This window comes from Morone saxatilis, unplaced genomic scaffold (genome assembly GCF_004916995.1).
Source record: "Morone saxatilis isolate NCDOM2014 unplaced genomic scaffold, NCSU_SB_2.0 Contig9, whole genome shotgun sequence".
Lineage (NCBI taxonomy): Eukaryota > Metazoa > Chordata > Actinopteri > Moronidae > Morone > Morone saxatilis.
In genome coordinates this window covers 3,884,576-3,890,128 of record NW_023340268.1, presented here as the reverse complement: position 1 = coordinate 3,890,128, position 5,553 = coordinate 3,884,576, and positions in this window count along the sequence as shown.

Sequence of the window (5,553 nt, the reverse complement as noted above, 5' to 3'; positions counted from 1 at the left end):
TGTCTTTATTTGGATGTGAGTCAGTGGTAAAATCACCTTCAATTATTAATATGGACTTACTTATGGATTTATCAGCTATAAGGAGTTTTTGTTGTGCTTTTGTTGTGGTTTCTTTTTTTTTTATCTTGTGTCATTTCAGGTTAGTTTTACTTTAAGAAACATCTCTAATATGAGATTGTTGGCTTCATTTCAGCCCTCAGGTGTCTCTCTTCTGTGGCCACAGGAGGGCAGGTTGAATCTAATCTGATGACGGGGCTTGTGGCTAACTAGGCTAACTGGACAGCTGTTTAGTGTGTAATTAGGACATACTATTAGCTAAGCTGGGAGAGAGACAGTTTGGATGTTTAAGATTTGATACTGGACCTTTGAGAACAAATCCATGCAAATAAATGAATAAGACAAATGAAGATGAATTAAACACAAAAAGTTTGCCTCCTCCAGTCGGCTGATTTGCAGGCCTAGATTGAGCTTATTTTGCTTTCCAAACATTTAGCATTCAATGTCCGTAACTCAGAGAGAAAAATGGGATAAGAAGCGGAAGAAAGGGAAGAATGAAATGGGGGGAAAAAAGAGGGATGGATGCTGCTGCCAGAGTGTCACCAGAGAGGAGGAGGAGGAGGAGGATAAATGAACCCTGAGAGCCAGCCTGGCTCAGAAAGAAACAGAAAATGAAAGGGAAAGTTAAAAAAGGGGACAGTTATATGGTGGACTCGGAAAAAAGAGGAAAAGGGGGGACACTTGGAAACATCCCTCCCACTTTTTCATTTTAATTGAATCACAAGAGGAGAACGCCAGAACAACAACCGGAAAGACGGGGCAGCAGAGAGGGAGAGCGAGGGAGATTAGAGGTGATAACAGGGGGAGAAGGAGGGAGCGAGGGATAAGCACGCCGCGTGGCATTAGAGACGTAAGCTCCGCCTGGTATTTTTAGTATGGATGGTCCCTTAGAGACGGAAAGAGGAAAGATTCACTGTGAAGGCACGGAGGAAAGGAAGAATACGATGACGAGAGGGAGCAGAGAAGAAGAGGACCTCAAAGGGGGAGGGATGGAGATGAAGGAGTGACTTCGCTGGTGGAGGGAACGGAGAGAGAGAGAGAGAGAGAGAGACAGAGAGAGACGGGGGAGGAGGAGGAGGAGCTTGTGTTACCCTGTCTGAGCTTGTTGTGACTGTAAGAGTGTGTGAGTCACTGTCTCGCCCGGTCAGGTGCGTGTGTGTGTGTGTGCGGGTTGTTCGTGTTTGTGCTGTCGTGTGTGCGTGTGGTGGTGGTGCGGGTGTGTCGGTTGTGTGTCGTGTGTGTGTGTGTGTGTGTGTGTGTGTGTCTGTGCTGTACGGGGCCATACACCTGCTCGAAGAGTGAGGAGCCGCTGTCATATCAGCCTTTGCTCTGATGACGTCTCCTCACTTCCTGACTCCTGGCCAGATCACATGACCTTCTGTAGGCTTGAGGCCACAGCCGAGCTTTCAGCCCGTGCAGGCTCGTTGCTTCCACACTGCTGATTTTTTCATTCTGTTTTTATTTATTTTATTTTTTTTACCGTGACAGAGCAGAAATTATTCAGAACTGCGCTGGCACTGTCTGGGGCGGCAGAGCTATTTTGAGAGACAGCGACGAACAAGAAAGGAGGGAAGGCAGAGAGAGGGTTCATAAAAAATATAAGTTCAGGCTGCCAGCTGTGAAAGGAAGCAGTGAATTTTCTTTGCTGTGACTGGACGGTGTGTTCACCACCAGGCAGTGTGAGTTAGAGGCTGCTACAGGCCTCTTATCCACTGCTGTCTGCTTATTGTCTCTGTCTGAAAAGCACAAGTGTGGACCGAGGCCAGAAAGATGACCAAAGCTCTTACGTACGCACTCTCCCATCTCTGTTGTACACACACGACACACATGCAGTAATGAGATGAATGGCTTGGGCTTGGTTTTCCTTTCAGTATTAAATTAAACAACATCATGCATCCGCCAGGCATCTCTTCAGACTAAAGTCCATCTCAGCCACGGTCACAGTCTCTCCCTCAGTTTTCTTCAGAAAGCTACAGAGCTCGCTTTGCTGGGAGCGGGAAAGCCTCAGGGCTGTTGACTCTTCTTCAAAAGAAATCTGGGAAGTTTGTGTTTGCCTCTTAAGGAAAGGAAACGTGGGAAAAGGAGCAAGAGTAAAGGCATGGAAATGAAGGAAATGGAGATATCGGGGAGCTGCTGCATCTGGCTTTTGTCAGCTTGAACGCCATACTTGTGTATTTTTGGATGCTTTTGTGTTTTTATGGCATCTAAAGAGGCCTCGAGTGGATTACATCACCCCAAATGGATGTGTCTGGGACTTAACACTCTTTATTTTCAGAATTGCCTTTTAAGAAACTCGCTGCAGGATACATGTAAACTGCCACAGGCTCCTTTTGAACAGCACTATAATTCCTCTAGTTCTGCTCCGTGAATAAAAAGAACAGCCTCTCAGTGTCTACTGTCCTTTACAGGCAGTCAACTAAAAAAGAGAATTGTCCCTTTGGATCGTACATGTCAGCAAGGAGAGTTGCTTACCTACGCAGAGAGGCAGAGGCATTGTAGAAAGAAAACAGAGAGAAAGATAAACATAGCAAGCACTCCTGCAGCTCTGCAGAGCCACCGTCAGAGTACAGACCGTCTGTTGTGGCCTGGAAAGAGCGAGTGAGCAAGCGAGGGAACAAGTGACAGAGAGAGAGAGTGAGAGAGTGCCACTGCCTGGTCAGGAAGTAGAACTGAGTGGAGGGAGGGAGGGAGGGAGGCCGTCCTTTTTGGACTGACGACAAGTAGCTGACGCTGACTTTGACACACACGTGTGAGAGCAACTGCTACTGGGGAAAGAGTGTAAGGGACAGAGCGAGAACGCCTGCCAAGAGAGGCTGACATGGCAGCTACCACAGGAATTGAGGAGAGAGGGAAAGGGTGAACCGCAGAGATATGAAAGCAACAGAAGAGTAGAGAAACTCGTAGTACCTGCCGGTGCTCTCCTGGTGGCTCACACTCACCCTGCAGCTTTCCGTTTTGGATACGTGGAGGCAGCTTGTTGCCAGAGACGTCTTACTGCTATAATTATCTGACTTCTCGTCTTGGATTATGCACCGTTAGCATCAAATGAAGCTCTGATTAGCAGAGGAGGAAAACAAAAAAGAGCTGTGGACGATGTGGCCCGACTACAGGAATGAATGTCATCTCAACGCTCACCTGTACTCGCTCATGTGCTGTGCAGGTCAGTGTACCAACGTGTGTGTGTGTGTGTGTGTGTGTGTGTGTGTGTGTACATGCCCATAGAGTAGCAGTACAGTGTGGGTGGTTGTTTACATGCTGTCAGTGGTCGGAGTGGCTCCTGTCAGCACGTGTTTCACTGTGTGTTTGAACAGTTCCTATTTGTGCACATACCGGTGACGACAGTGACAATACTACATGTGGTCTCTATTAATCTGTGTGTGTGTGTGTGTGTGTGTGTTATGTTGCCTTTGGACAGCATGGAAGGGGGTGTGTCGATCTTAACAATGCCCTCGTCTGTAGATGAATGAGCGCCTTTCCGTGGCTGTCACTCACATACCTCGACTCTTCTCATGGCTCTTGGATTTGTAAATGATAACAACATTTAGGATCAGAGATCAGACGTGACGGATTTATGATGCGATTACCACACCTCGATGAACGCGATAAGTCTTGGCAGGCTCCTTGATGAGTGTTTAGCGCAGTGTGTGTGTGTGACCTAATAAAAGCCTGAGTGTTTCCTCTGGGTGAACTTGCTCAGCTACCCCGGCAAGTTTGGGAAGCAAGGCGTGTAGCAGTGGTGAAACTATTTTGCAAGAGCATGTTGAAATGTGTTCTTTGCCTGAGGGGCCTGCCCTTTATGTAAACTGCTCAATGTGTCACCCTCTGTATGTGTATGTGTATGTGTATGTGTGTGGTATGCAGCGTTCCGATTGACACTGAGTTTTATCCAGTCGGGATATTTGACCTGCTAAGTACCTAAATCGAATTTCCTCTTTGGAAATCCTTTCTACTTTTGGAGCTCGACATTTAAAGTGTCAGAGCTGTTTAGAGGCTCTGTGGAAATCTGTGACTGTGTGTGTTTGTATAGGTGTGGGTGATCGAGACAGACAACATAACAAGATCTTTGAAGAGGGAAGTGATACCATTTATCTCTCCCCGTGGCTGCTCTCCCTCATGGCTTCACCATGGCAACTGATATACAGGTGGCCGGAAGGGAGGTACCTGCAGCAGGCTGTGCTCTGATTGGCTGGAGCTGAATCTGTTTGATAAACTGGAGGGAAAATATTCTTCTGTCACTGAGGTGTTGGGTGTGTGTGCTAGTCTCGGTATGAGAAACAAAAGTCCCCTGTCGTAGTTGTATCATTACACCCCTTTTCAACTACTGGAGTGAATATCTTCACTAATATTAAATATGTTTGACATTTAGTAACTAAAGTTGCTGAAACGAAGAAGTGGGAAACACCATATACTTTAAAAAAAATCTTTTTTTCCTCTGTTCTTCAGGTTATTTTCTTGAATGATTGATTAACCTTGGACTGTATAGCATCAGAAAAATCTGATTTCTAAAACCAACATCAACATCTTCAATTGTCTTATTTTGCATGACAATAAGTCAAAACATATTCAGTTTAGTGTCACATAATAAACAGAGAAAAACAGCAAATCTTCACAAATGAGAAGTTTGAAGAGGAGAATATTTGTCATTTTTGCTTTAAATTTCTAGTGTCGTGTAATCTCGTGGAATGGCCACATGAAGTCTTTCTTTTACAAACTTTGTTGGATTATGTACCGTATCACTGTATGTTGTATCCTTTACAGTGACCTAAGCTACTTAACTACCCCTCCAGAAGGAAGTTAGCTATTTAACAGAATGGCGGGAAGGGAAAAGGAGAGAGGGTCTGTGTTTTCTCCCAGACAGACTGATACGAGCAGAGAGAGGCTCTGTTAGTGTGGAGGAAGAGGAGGTGGTAGTGGTGGTGATGGGTGGGGGGGGCAGATAACACAGTTGTGGCTCAGCATCAGGCTCTATTCCTGGCCTGGCTGCCTCACGCATGTGGCCTGGGGAGGACGCAGGCTGGTCCTCTGCCTGGCTACAGACAGAAAGGTTAAACCTTTAGACTGAACTAAAGAGGGAGGAATCTCTTGGAGTAGCAGCAGAAGATCATAGACATGCAGGCAACCTTTTCAAGTCAAGTTAACGAGCAAAACAAGAACAATGTTTTTGAGCTTCATTACGACCCCGGTTTACTCAGTATGATGTCATCCAGTTCACACATGGTGAAGATGGCGGCTCAAGACTTTATGAGAGCGCACGTTTGTAGATAAAGAGGTTCTTATCAGTATGACAGAGTTATCCATGAACTCAAAGAACCTTTACAGCCTCTTAACTATGTGTTTGTATGTACATCCTCTCTTATACAGCGCTGCTTAAATTACTGCTGAATAAGATATAAAACATATAACTATAAAGCACTTGATTGTGTGTTAGTGTCTGTTAATGTCTAGTAACATTCTGGGGATCTATTGTCCGAAATTGAATATAATATTCTTAGGTAT